This window comes from Macaca mulatta, chromosome X, assembly GCF_049350105.2.
Source record: "Macaca mulatta isolate MMU2019108-1 chromosome X, T2T-MMU8v2.0, whole genome shotgun sequence".
NCBI lineage: Eukaryota > Metazoa > Chordata > Mammalia > Primates > Cercopithecidae > Macaca > Macaca mulatta.
In genome coordinates this window covers 67,025,679-67,040,072 of record NC_133426.1, presented here as the reverse complement: position 1 = coordinate 67,040,072, position 14,394 = coordinate 67,025,679, and positions in this window count along the sequence as shown.

Below are 14,394 nucleotides of genomic sequence, written 5' to 3'. Positions count from 1 at the left end.
TGAGATGAATTTACAGAACACTAAGCAGTTTCTCAGAAAGCTTCATTCCAGATTTCGTCTGAGGATATTTCCTTTTTCACCATAGCCCTCTATGGGCTTCCAAATATCACTTTGCCTATTCCACAAGAACTGTCTTAGCGAAAGGCTTCTTTAGGGGAAAGCTGTAACTCTGTGAGATGATTTCACAGAACACAAAGAAGTTTCTCAGAATGCTTCTTTCTCTTTGTTATTGGAGGATATTTCCTTGGCCCTATGGTCTTCAAAGGGATCCGAAATATCTGTTCTCAGATTCCACAGAAATAAGGCTAGCAAAGTGATCCACGAAATACAGATATAACTCTGTGAGATGAATTAACAGAACACTAAGCAGTTTCTCAGAAAGCTTCTTTCCAGAGTTCATCTCAGGAAAATTCCTTTTTCACCATAGTCCTCTATGGGCTTCCAAATATCACTAGGTCAATTCCACAAGAACTTTCTTAGCGAAAGGCTTCTTGAGGGGAAAGCTGTAACTCTGTGAGATGATTTCACAGAACACAAAGAAGTTTCTCAGAGAGCTTCCTTCTCTTTGTTATCGGAGGCTATTTCCTTTGGCCCTATGGTCTTCAAAGGGATCCCAAATATCTGTTCTCAGATTCCACAGAAATAAGGCTAGCAAAGAGATCCAGGAAATACAGATGTAACTCTGTGAGATGAATTAACAGAACACTAAGCAGTTTCTCAGAAAGCTTCTTTCCAGATTTCATCTGAGGATATTTCCTTTTTCACCATAGCCCTCTATGGGCTTCCAAATATCACTTTGCCAATTCCACAAGAACTGTCTTAGCGAAAGGCTTCTTGAGGGGAAAGCTGTAACTCTGTGAGATGATTTCACAGAACACAAAGAAGTTTCTCAGAAAGCTTCTTTCTCTTTGTTATCGGAGGATATTTCCTTTGGCCCTATGGTCTTCAAAGGGATCCGAAATATCTGTTCTCTGATTCCACAGAAATAAGGCTAGCAAAGAGATCCACGAAATAGAGATATAACTCTGTGAGATGAATTAACAGAACACTAAGCAGTTTCTCAGAAAGCTTCTTTCCAGATTTCATCTGAGGATATTTCCTTCTTCACCATAGCCCTCTATGGGCTTCCAAATATCACTTTGCCAATTCCACAAGAACTGTCTTAGCGAAAGGCTTCTTGAGGGGAAAGCTGTAACTCTGTGAGATGATTTCACAGAACACAAAGAAGTTTCTCAGAAAGCTTCTTTCTCTTTGTTATCGGAGGATATTTCCTTTCGCCCTATGGTCTTCAAACGGATCGGAAATATCTGTTCTCAGATTCCACAGAAATAAGGCTAGCAAAGAGATCCACGAAATACAGATGTAACTCTGTGAGATGAATTAACAGAACACTAAGCAGTTTCTCAGAAAGCTTCTTGCCAGATTTCATCTGAGGATATTTCCTTTTTCACCATACCCTCTATGGGCTTCCAAATATCACTTTGCCAATTCCACAAGAACAGTCTTAGCGAAAGAGATCTTGAGGGGAAAGCTGTAACTCTGTGAGATGATTTCACAGAACACAAAGAAGTTTCTCAGAAAGCTTCTTTCTCTTTGTTATCGGAGGATATTTCCTTTGTCCCTGTAGTCTTCAAAGGGATCCGAAATATCTGTTCTCATTTTCCACAGAAATAAGGCTAGCAAAGAGATCCACGAAATACAGATGTAACTCTGTGAGGTGAATTAACAGAACACTAAGCAGTTTCTCAGAAAGCTTCTTTCCAGATTTCATCTGAGGATATTTCCTTTTTCACCATAGCCCTCTATGGGCTTCCAAATATCACTTTGCCAATTCCACAAGAACTGTCTTAGCGAAAGGCTTCTTGAGGGGAAAGCTGAAACTCTGTGAGATGATTTCGCAGAACACAAAGAAGGTTCTCAGAAAGCTTCTTTCTCTTTGTTATCGGAAGATATTTCCTTTGGCCCAATAGTCTTCAAAGGGATCCGAAATATCTGTTCCCAGATTCCACAGAAATAAGGCTAGCAAAGAGATCCAGGAAATACAGATGTAACTCTGTGAGATGAATTAACAGAACACTAAGCAGTTTCTCAGAAAGCTTCTTTCCGGATTTCGTCTGAGGATATTTCCTTTTTCACCATAGCCCTCTATGGGCTTCCAAATATCACTTTATCAATTCCACAAGAACTGTCTTAGGGAAAGGCTTCTTGAGGGGAAAGGTGTAACTCTGCGAGATGATTTCACAGAACACAAAGAAGTTTCTCAGAATGCTTCTTTCTCTTTGTTATTGGAGGATATTTCCTTGGCCCTATGGTCTTCAAAGGGATCCGAAATATCTGTTCTCAGATTCCACAGAAATAAGGCTAGCAAAGTGATCCACGAAATACAGATATAACTCTGTGAGATGAATTAACAGAACACTAAGCAGTTTCTCAGAAAGCTTCTTTCCAGAGTTCATCTCAGGATAATTCCTTTTTCACCATAGTCCTCTATGGGCTTCCAAATATCACTTTGTCAATTCCACAAGAACTTTCTTAGCGAAAGGCTTCTTGAGGGGAAAGCTGTAACTCTGTGAGATGATTTCACAGAACACAAAGAAGTTTCTCAGAGAGCTTCCTTCTCTTTGTTATCGGAGGCTATTTCCTTTGGCCCTATGGTCTTCAAAGGGATCCCAAATATCTGTTCTCAGATTCCACAGAAATAAGGCTAGCAAAGAGATCCAGGAAATACAGATGTAACTCTGTGAGATGAATTAACAGAACACTAAGCAGTTTCTCAGAAAGCTTCTTTCCAGATTTCATCTGAGGATATTTCCTTTTTCACCATAGCCCTCTATGGGCTTCCAAATATCACTTTGCCAATTCCACAAGAACTGTCTTAGCGAAAGCCGTCTTGAGGGGAAAGCTGTAACTCTGTGAGATGATTTCAAAGAACACAAAGAAGGTTCTCAGAAAGCTTCCTTCTCTTTGGTATCGGAGGATATTTCCTTTGGCCCTATAGTCTTAAGAGGGATCCGAAATATCTGTTCTCAGATTCCACAGAAATAAGGCTAGCAAAGAGATCCACGAAATACAGATGTAACTCTGTGAGATGAATTAACAGAACACTAAGCAGTTTCTCAGAAAGCTTCTTTCCAGATTTCATCTGAGGATATTTCCTTTCTCACCATAGCCCTCTAGGGGCTTCCAAATATCACTTTGCCAATTCCACAAGAACTGTCTTGGAGAAAGGCTTCTTGAGGGGAAAGCTGTAACTCTGTGAGATGATTTCACAGAACACAAAGTAGTTTCTCAGAAAGCTTCTTTCTCTTTGTTATCCGAGGATATTTCCTTTGGCCCTATGGTCTTCAAAGGGATCCGAAATATCTGTTCTCTGATTCCACAGAAATAAGGCTAGCAAAGAGATCCACGAAATACAGATGTAACTCTGTGAGATGAATTAACAGAACACTAAGCAGTTTCTGAGAAAACTTCTTTCCAGATTTCATCTGAGGATATTTCCTTTTTCACCATAGCCCTCTATGGGCTTCCAAATATCACTTTGCCAATTCCACAAGAACTGTCTTAGCGAAAGGCTTCTTGAGGGGAAAGCTGTAACTCTGTGAGATGATTTCACAGAACACAAAGAAGTTTCTCAGAAAGCTTCTTTCTCTTTGTTATCGGAGGATATTTCCTTTGGCCCTATGGTCTTCAAAGGGATCCGAAATATCTGTTCTCTGATTCCACAGAAATAAGGCTAGCAAAGAGATCCACGAAATAGAGATATAACTCTGTGAGATGAATTAACAGAACACTAAGCAGTTTCTCAGAAAGCTTCTTTCCAGATTTCATCTGAGGATATTTCCTTCTTCACCATAGCCCTCTATGGGCTTCCAAATATCACTTTGCCAATTCCACAAGAACTGTCTTAGCGAAAGGCTTCTTGAGGGGAAAGCTGTAACTCTGTGAGATGATTTCACAGAACACAAAGAAGTTTCTCAGAAAGCTTCTTTCTCTTTGTTATCGGAGGATATTTCCTTTCGCCCTATGGTCTTCAAACGGATCGGAAATATCTGTTCTCAGATTCCACAGAAATAAGGCTAGCAAAGAGATCCACGAAATACAGATGTAACTCTGTGAGATGAATTAACAGAACACTAAGCAGTTTCTCAGAAAGCTTCTTGCCAGATTTCATCTGAGGATATTTCCTTTTTCACCATACCCTCTATGGGCTTCCAAATATCACTTTGCCAATTCCACAAGAACAGTCTTAGCGAAAGAGATCTTGAGGGGAAAGCTGTAACTCTGTGAGATGATTTCACAGAACACAAAGAAGTTTCTCAGAAAGCTTCTTTCTCTTTGTTATCGGAGGATATTTCCTTTGTCCCTGTAGTCTTCAAAGGGATCCGAAATATCTGTTCTCATTTTCCACAGAAATAAGGCTAGCAAAGAGATCCACGAAATACAGATGTAACTCTGTGAGGTGAATTAACAGAACACTAAGCAGTTTCTCAGAAAGCTTCTTTCCAGATTTCATCTGAGGATATTTCCTTTTTCACCATAGCCCTCTATGGGCTTCCAAATATCACTTTGCCAATTCCACAAGAACTGTCTTAGCGAAAGGCTTCTTGAGGGGAAAGCTGAAACTCTGTGAGATGATTTCGCAGAACACAAAGAAGGTTCTCAGAAAGCTTCTTTCTCTTTGTTATCGGAAGATATTTCCTTTGGCCCAATAGTCTTCAAAGGGATCCGAAATATCTGTTCCCAGATTCCACAGAAATAAGGCTAGCAAAGAGATCCAGGAAATACAGATGTAACTCTGTGAGATGAATTAACAGAACACTAAGCAGTTTCTCAGAAAGCTTCTTTCCGGATTTCGTCTGAGGATATTTCCTTTTTCACCATAGCCCTCTATGGGCTTCCAAATATCACTTTATCAATTCCACAAGAACTGTCTTAGGGAAAGGCTTCTTGAGGGGAAAGGTGTAACTCTGCGAGATGATTTCACAGAACACAAAGAAGTTTCTCAGAATGCTTCTTTCTCTTTGTTATTGGAGGATATTTCCTTGGCCCTATGGTCTTCAAAGGGATCCGAAATATCTGTTCTCAGATTCCACAGAAATAAGGCTAGCAAAGTGATCCACGAAATACAGATATAACTCTGTGAGATGAATTAACAGAACACTAAGCAGTTTCTCAGAAAGCTTCTTTCCAGAGTTCATCTCAGGATAATTCCTTTTTCACCATAGTCCTCTATGGGCTTCCAAATATCACTTTGTCAATTCCACAAGAACTTTCTTAGCGAAAGGCTTCTTGAGGGGAAAGCTGTAACTCTGTGAGATGATTTCACAGAACACAAAGAAGTTTCTCAGAGAGCTTCCTTCTCTTTGTTATCGGAGGCTATTTCCTTTGGCCCTATGGTCTTCAAAGGGATCCCAAATATCTGTTCTCAGATTCCACAGAAATAAGGCTAGCAAAGAGATCCAGGAAATACAGATGTAACTCTGTGAGATGAATTAACAGAACACTAAGCAGTTTCTCAGAAAGCTTCTTTCCAGATTTCATCTGAGGATATTTCCTTTTTCACCATAGCCCTCTATGGGCTTCCAAATATCACTTTGCCAATTCCACAAGAACTGTCTTAGCGAAAGCCGTCTTGAGGGGAAAGCTGTAACTCTGTGAGATGATTTCAAAGAACACAAAGAAGGTTCTCAGAAAGCTTCCTTCTCTTTGGTATCGGAGGATATTTCCTTTGGCCCTATAGTCTTAAGAGGGATCCGAAATATCTGTTCTCAGATTCCACAGAAATAAGGCTAGCAAAGAGATCCACGAAATACAGATGTAACTCTGTGAGATGAATTAACAGAACACTAAGCAGTTTCTCAGAAAGCTTCTTTCCAGATTTCATCTGAGGATATTTCCTTTCTCACCATAGCCCTCTAGGGGCTTCCAAATATCACTTTGCCAATTCCACAAGAACTGTCTTGGAGAAAGGCTTCTTGAGGGGAAAGCTGTAACTCTGTGAGATGATTTCACAGAACACAAAGTAGTTTCTCAGAAAGCTTCTTTCTCTTTGTTATCCGAGGATATTTCCTTTGGCCCTATGGTCTTCAAAGGGATCCGAAATATCTGTTCTCTGATTCCACAGAAATAAGGCTAGCAAAGAGATCCACGAAATACAGATGTAACTCTGTGAGATGAATTAACAGAACACTAAGCAGTTTCTGAGAAAACTTCTTTCCAGATTTCATCTGAGGATATTTCCTTTTTCACCATAGCCCTCTATGGGCTTCCAAATATCACTTTGCCAATTCCACAAGAACTGTCTTAGCGAAAGGCTTCTTGAGGGGAAAGCTGTAACTCTGTGAGATGATTTCACAGAACACAAAGAAGTTTCTCAGAAAGCTTCTTTCTCTTTGTTATCGGAGGATATTTCCTTTGGCCCTATGGTCTTCAAAGGGATCCGAAATATCTGTTCTCTGATTCCACAGAAATAAGGCTAGCAAAGAGATCCACGAAATAGAGATATAACTCTGTGAGATGAATTAACAGAACACTAAGGAGTTTCTCAGAAAGCTTCTTTCCAGATTTCATCTGAGGATATTTCCTTCTTCACCATAGCCCTCTATGGGCTTCCAAATATCACTTTGCCAATTCCACAAGAACTGTCTTAGCGAAAGGCTTCTTGAGGGGAAAGCTGTAACTCTGTGAGATGATTTCACAGAACACAAAGAAGTTTCTCAGAAAGCTTCTTTCTCTTTGTTATCGGAGGATATTTCCTTTCGCCCTATGGTCTTCAAACGGATCGGAAATATCTGTTCTCAGATTCCACAGAAATAAGGCTAGCAAAGAGATCCACGAAATACAGATGTAACTCTGTGAGATGAATTAACAGAACACTAAGCAGTTTCTCAGAAAGCTTCTTGCCAGATTTCATCTGAGGATATTTCCTTTTTCACCATACCCTCTATGGGCTTCCAAATATCACTTTGCCAATTCCACAAGAACAGTCTTAGCGAAAGAGATCTTGAGGGGAAAGCTGTAACTCTGTGAGATGATTTCACAGAACACAAAGAAGTTTCTCAGAAAGCTTCTTTCTCTTTGTTATCGGAGGATATTTCCTTTGTCCCTGTAGTCTTCAAAGGGATCCGAAATATCTGTTCTCATTTTCCACAGAAATAAGGCTAGCAAAGAGATCCACGAAATACAGATGTAACTCTGTGAGGTGAATTAACAGAACACTAAGCAGTTTCTCAGAAAGCTTCTTTCCAGATTTCATCTGAGGATATTTCCTTTTTCACCATAGCCCTCTATGGGCTTCCAAATATCACTTTGCCAATTCCACAAGAACTGTCTTAGCGAAAGGCTTCTTGAGGGGAAAGCTGAAACTCTGTGAGATGATTTCGCAGAACACAAAGAAGGTTCTCAGAAAGCTTCTTTCTCTTTGTTATCGGAAGATATTTCCTTTGGCCCAATAGTCTTCAAAGGGATCCGAAATATCTGTTCCCAGATTCCACAGAAATAAGGCTAGCAAAGAGATCCAGGAAATACAGATGTAACTCTGTGAGATGAATTAACAGAACACTAAGCAGTTTCTCAGAAAGCTTCTTTCCGGATTTCGTCTGAGGATATTTCCTTTTTCACCATAGCCCTCTATGGGCTTCCAAATATCACTTTATCAATTCCACAAGAACTGTCTTAGGGAAAGGCTTCTTGAGGGGAAAGGTGTAACTCTGCGAGATGATTTCACAGAACACAAAGAAGTTTCTCAGAATGCTTCTTTCTCTTTGTTATTGGAGGATATTTCCTTGGCCCTATGGTCTTCAAAGGGATCCGAAATATCTGTTCTCAGATTCCACAGAAATAAGGCTAGCAAAGTGATCCACGAAATACAGATATAACTCTGTGAGATGAATTAACAGAACACTAAGCAGTTTCTCAGAAAGCTTCTTTCCAGAGTTCATCTCAGGATAATTCCTTTTTCACCATAGTCCTCTATGGGCTTCCAAATATCACTTTGTCAATTCCACAAGAACTTTCTTAGCGAAAGGCTTCTTGAGGGGAAAGCTGTAACTCTGTGAGATGATTTCACAGAACACAAAGAAGTTTCTCAGAGAGCTTCCTTCTCTTTGTTATCGGAGGCTATTTCCTTTGGCCCTATGGTCTTCAAAGGGATCCCAAATATCTGTTCTCAGATTCCACAGAAATAAGGCTAGCAAAGAGATCCAGGAAATACAGATGTAACTCTGTGAGATGAATTAACAGAACACTAAGCAGTTTCTCAGAAAGCTTCTTTCCAGATTTCATCTGAGGATATTTCCTTTTTCACCATAGCCCTCTATGGGCTTCCAAATATCACTTTGCCAATTCCACAAGAACTGTCTTAGCGAAAGCCGTCTTGAGGGGAAAGCTGTAACTCTGTGAGATGATTTCAAAGAACACAAAGAAGGTTCTCAGAAAGCTTCCTTCTCTTTGGTATCGGAGGATATTTCCTTTGGCCCTATAGTCTTAAGAGGGATCCGAAATATCTGTTCTCAGATTCCACAGAAATAAGGCTAGCAAAGAGATCCACGAAATACAGATGTAACTCTGTGAGATGAATTAACAGAACACTAAGCAGTTTCTCAGAAAGCTTCTTTCCAGATTTCATCTGAGGATATTTCCTTTCTCACCATAGCCCTCTAGGGGCTTCCAAATATCACTTTGCCAATTCCACAAGAACTGTCTTGGAGAAAGGCTTCTTGAGGGGAAAGCTGTAACTCTGTGAGATGATTTCACAGAACACAAAGTAGTTTCTCAGAAAGCTTCTTTCTCTTTGTTATCCGAGGATATTTCCTTTGGCCCTATGGTCTTCAAAGGGATCCGAAATATCTGTTCTCTGATTCCACAGAAATAAGGCTAGCAAAGAGATCCACGAAATACAGATGTAACTCTGTGAGATGAATTAACAGAACACTAAGCAGTTTCTGAGAAAACTTCTTTCCAGATTTCATCTGAGGATATTTCCTTTTTCACCATAGCCCTCTATGGGCTTCCAAATATCACTTTGCCAATTCCACAAGAACTGTCTTAGCGAAAGGCTTCTTGAGGGGAAAGCTGTAACTCTGTGAGATGATTTCACAGAACACAAAGAAGTTTCTCAGAAAGCTTCTTTCTCTTTGTTATCGGAGGATATTTCCTTTGGCCCTATGGTCTTCAAAGGGATCCGAAATATCTGTTCTCTGATTCCACAGAAATAAGGCTAGCAAAGAGATCCACGAAATAGAGATATAACTCTGTGAGATGAATTAACAGAACACTAAGCAGTTTCTCAGAAAGCTTCTTTCCAGATTTCATCTGAGGATATTTCCTTCTTCACCATAGCCCTCTATGGGCTTCCAAATATCACTCTGCCAATTCCACAAGAACTGTCTTAGCGAAAGGCTTCTTGAGGGGAAAGCTGTAACTCTGTGAGATGATTTCACAGAACACAAAGAAGTTTCTCAGAAAGCTTCTTTCTCTTTGTTATCGGAGGATATTTCCTTTCGCCCTATGGTCTTCAAACGGATCGGAAATATCTGTTCTCAGATTCCACAGAAATAAGGCTAGCAAAGAGATCCACGAAATACAGATGTAACTCTGTGAGATGAATTAACAGAACACTAAGCAGTTTCTCAGAAAGCTTCTTTCCAGATTTCATCTGAGGATATTTCCTTTTTCACCATACCCTCTATGGGCTTCCAAATATCACTTTGCCAATTCCACAAGAACAGTCTTAGCGAAAGAGATCTTGAGGGGAAAGCTGTAACTCTGTGAGATGATTTCACAGAACACAAAGAAGTTTCTCAGAAAGCTTCTTTCTCTTTGTTATCGGAGGATATTTCCTTTGTCCCTGTAGTCTTCAAAGGGATCCGAAATATCTGTTCTCATTTTCCACAGAAATAAGGCTAGCAAAGAGATCCACGAAATACAGATGTAACTCTGTGAGGTGAATTAACAGAACACTAAGCAGTTTCTCAGAAAGCTTCTTTCCAGATTTCATCTGAGGATATTTCCTTTTTCACCATAGGCCTCTATGGGCTTCCAAATATCACTTTGCCAATTCCACAAGAACTGTCTTAGCGAAAGGCTTCTTGAGGGGAAAGCTGAAACTCTGTGAGATGATTTCGCAGAACACAAAGAAGGTTCTCAGAAAGCTTCTTTCTCTTTGTTATCGGAAGATATTTCCTTTGGCCCAATAGTCTTCAAAGGGATCCGAAATATCTGTTCCCAGATTCCACAGAAATAAGGCTAGCAAAGAGATCCAGGAAATACAGATGTAACTCTGTGAGATGAATTAACAGAAAACTAAGCAGTTTCTCAGAATGCTTCTTTCCAGATTTCATCTGAGGATATTTCCTTTTTCACCATAGACTTGTATGGGCTTCCAAATATCACTTTGCCAATTCCACAAGAACTGTCTTAGCAAAAGGCTTCTTGAGGGGAAAGCTGTAACTCTGTGAGATGATTTCACAGAACACAAAGAAGTTTCTCAGAAAGCTTCTTTCTCTTTGTTATCGGAGGATATTTCCTTTGGCCCTATAGTCTTTAAAAGGATCCGAAATATCTGTTCTCAGATTCCACAGAAATAAGGCTAGCAAAGAGATCCACGAAATACAGATGTAACTCTGTGAGATGAATTAACAGAACACTAAGCAGTTTCTCAGAAAGTTTCTTTCCAGATTTCATCTGAGGATATTTCCTTTTTCACCATAGCCCTCTATGGGCTTCCAAATATCACTTTGCCAATTCCACAAGAACTGTCTTAGCGAAAGGCTTCTTCTAGGGAAAGCTGTAACTCTGTGAGATGATTTCACAGAACACAAAGAAGTTTCTCAGAAAGCTTCTTTCTCTTTGTTATCGGAGGATATTTCCTTTGGCCCTATGGTCTTCAAAGGGATCCGAAATATCTGTTCTCAGATTCCACAGAAATAAGGCTAGCAAGGAGATCCACGAAATACAGATGTAACTCTGTGAGATGAATTAACAGAACACTAAGCAGTTTCTCAGAAAGCTTCTTCCAGATTTCATCTGAGGATATTTCCTTTTTGACCATAGCCCTCTATGGGCTTCCAAATATCACTTTGCCAATTCCACAAGAACTGTCTTAGCGAAAGGCTTCTAATAGGGAAAGCTGTAACTCTGTGAGATGATTTCACAGAACACAAAAAGTTTCTCAGAAAGGTTCTTTCTCTTTGTTATCGGAGGATATTTCCTTTGGCCCTATAGTCTCCAAAGGGATCCGAAATATCTGTTCTCAGATTCCACAGAAATAAGGCTAGCAAAGAGATCCACGAAATACAGATGTAACTCTGTGAGATGAATTAACAGAACACTAAGCAGTTTCTCAGAAAGCTTCTTTCCAGATTTCATCTGAGGATATTTCCTTTTTCACCATAGCCCTCTAGGGGCTTCCAAATATCACTTTGCCAATTCCACAAGAACTGTCTTAGCGAAAGGCTTCTTGAGGGGAAAGCTGTAACTCTGTGAGATGATTTCACAGAACACAAAGTAGTTTCTCAGAAAGCTTCTTTCTCTTTGTTATCCGAGGATATTTCCTTTGGCCCTATGGTCTTCAAAAGGATCCGAAATATCTGTTCTCAGATTCCAGAGAAATAAGGCTAGCAAAGAGATCAACGAAATACAGATGTAACTCTGTGAGATGAATTAACAGAACACTAAGCAGTTTCTCAGAAAGCTTCTTTCCAGATTTCATCTGAGGATATTTCCTTTTTCACCATACCCTCTATGGGCTTCCAAATATCACTTTGCCAATTTCACAAGAACAGTCTTAGCGAAAGACTTCTTGAGGGGAAAGCTGTAACTCTGTGAGATGATTTCACAGAACACGAAGAAGTTTCTCAGAAAGCTTCTTTCTCTTTGTTATCGGAGGATATTTCCTTTGTCCCTGTAGTCTTCAAAGGTATACGAAATATCTGTTCTCAGATTCCACAGAAATAAGGCTAGCAAAGAGATCCACGAAATACAGATGTAACTCTGTGAGGTGAATTAACAGAACACTAAGCAGTTTCTCAGAAAGCTTCTTTCCAGAAATCATCTGAGGATATTTCCTTTTTCACCATAGCCCTCTATGGGCTTCCAAATATCACTTTGCCAATTCCACAAGAACTGTCTTAGCGAAAGCCTTCTTGAGGGGAAAGCTGTAGCTCTGTGAGATGATTTCACAGAACACAAAGAAGTTTCTCAGAAAGCTTCTTTCTCTTTATTATCGGAGGATATTTCTTTTGTCTCTATAGTCTTCAAAGGGATCTGAAATATCTGTTCTCAGATTCCACAGAAATAAGGCTAGCAAAGAGATCCACGAAATACAGATGTAACTCTGTGAGATGAATTAACAGAACACTAAGCAGTTTCTCAGAAAGCTTCTTTCCAGATTTCATCTGAGAATATTTCCTTTTTCACCATAGCCCTCTATGGGCTTCCAAATATCACTTTGCCAATTCCACAAGAACTGTCTTAGCGAAAGGCTTCTAATAGGGAAAGCTGTAACTCTGTTAGATGATTTCACAGAACACAAAAAGATTCTCAGAAAGCTTCTTTCTCTTTGTTATCGGAGGATATTTCCTTTGGCCCTATAGTCTCCAAAGGGATCCGAAATATCTGTTCTCAGATTCCACAGAAATAAGGCTAGCAAAGAGATCCACGAAATACAGATGTAACTCTGTGAGATGAATTAACAGAACACTAAGCAGTTTCTCAGAAAGCTTCTTTCCAGATTTCATCTGAGGATATTTCCTTTTTCACCATAGCCCTCTATGGGCTTCCAAATATCACTTTGCCAATTCCACACGAACTGTCTTAGCGAAAGGCTTTTTGAGGGGTAAGCTGTAACTCTGTGAGATGATTTCACAGAACACAAAGAAGTTTCTCAGAAAGCTTCTTTCTCTTTGTTATCGGAGGATATTTCCTTTGGCCCTATGGTCTTCAAAGGCATCGGAAATATCTGTTCTCAGATTCCACAGAAATAAGGCTAGCAAGGAGATCCACGAAATACAGATGTAACTCTGTGAGATGAATTAACAGAACACTAAGCAGTTTCTCAGAAAGCTTCTTTCCAGATTTCATCTGAGGATATTTCCTTTTTCACCATAGCCCTCTATGGGCTTCCAAATATCACTTTGCCAATTCCACAAGAACTGTCTTAGCGAAAGCCTTCTTGAGGGGAAAGCTATAGCTCTGTGAGATGATTTCACAGAACACAAAGAAGTTTCTCAGAAAGCTTCTTTCTCTTTATTATCGGAGGATATTTCTTTTGTCTCTATAGTCTTCAAAGGGATCTGAAATATCTGTTCTCAGATTCCACAGAAATAAGGCTAGCAAACAGATCCACGAAATACAGATGTAACTCTGTGAGATGAATTAACAGAACACTAAGCAGTTTCTCCGAAAGCTTCTTTCCAGATTTCATCTGAGAATATTTCCTTTTTCACCATAGCCCTCTATGGGCTTCCAAATATCACTTTGCCAATTCCACAAGAACTGTCTTAGCGAAAGGCTTCTAATAGGGAAAGCTGTAACTCTGTTAGATGATTTCACAGAACACAAAAAGATTCTCAGAAAGCTTCTTTCTCTTTGTTATCGGAGGATATTTCCTTTAGCCCTATAGTCTCCAAAGGGATCCGAAATATCTGTTCTCAGATTCCACAGAAATAAGGCTAGCAAAGAGATCCACGAAATACAGATGTAACTCTGTGAGATGAATTAACAGAACACTAAGCAGTTTCTCAGAAAGCTTCTTTCCAGATTTCATCTGAGGATATTTCCTTTTTCACCGTAGCCCTCTATGGGCTTCCAAATATCACTTTGCCAATTCCACACGAACTGTCTTAGCGAAAGGCTTTTTGAGGGGTAAGCTGTAACTCTGTGAGATGATTTCACAGAACACAAAGAAGTTTCTCAGAAAGCTTCTTTCTCTTTGTTATCGGAGGATATTTCCTTTGGCCCTATGGTCTTCAAAGGGATCGGAAATATCTGTTCTCAGATTCCACAGAAATAAGGCTAGCAAAGAGATCCACGAAATACAGATGTAACTCTGTGAGATGAATTAACAGAACACTAAGCAGTTTCTCAGAAAGCTTCTTTCCAGATTTCATCTGAGGATATTTCCTTTTTCACCATAGCCCTCCATGGGCTTCCAAATATCACTTTACGAATTCCACAAGAACTGTCTTAGCGAAAGGCTTCTTGAGGGGAAAGCTGTAACTCTGTGAGATGATTTCACAGAACACAAAGAAGGTTCTCAGAAAGCTTCTTTCTCTTTGTTATCGGAGGATATTTCCTTTGGCCCTATAGTCTCCAAAGGGATCCGAAATATCTGTTCTCAGATTCCACAGAAATAAGGCTAGCAAAGAGATCCACGAAATACAGATGTAACTCTGT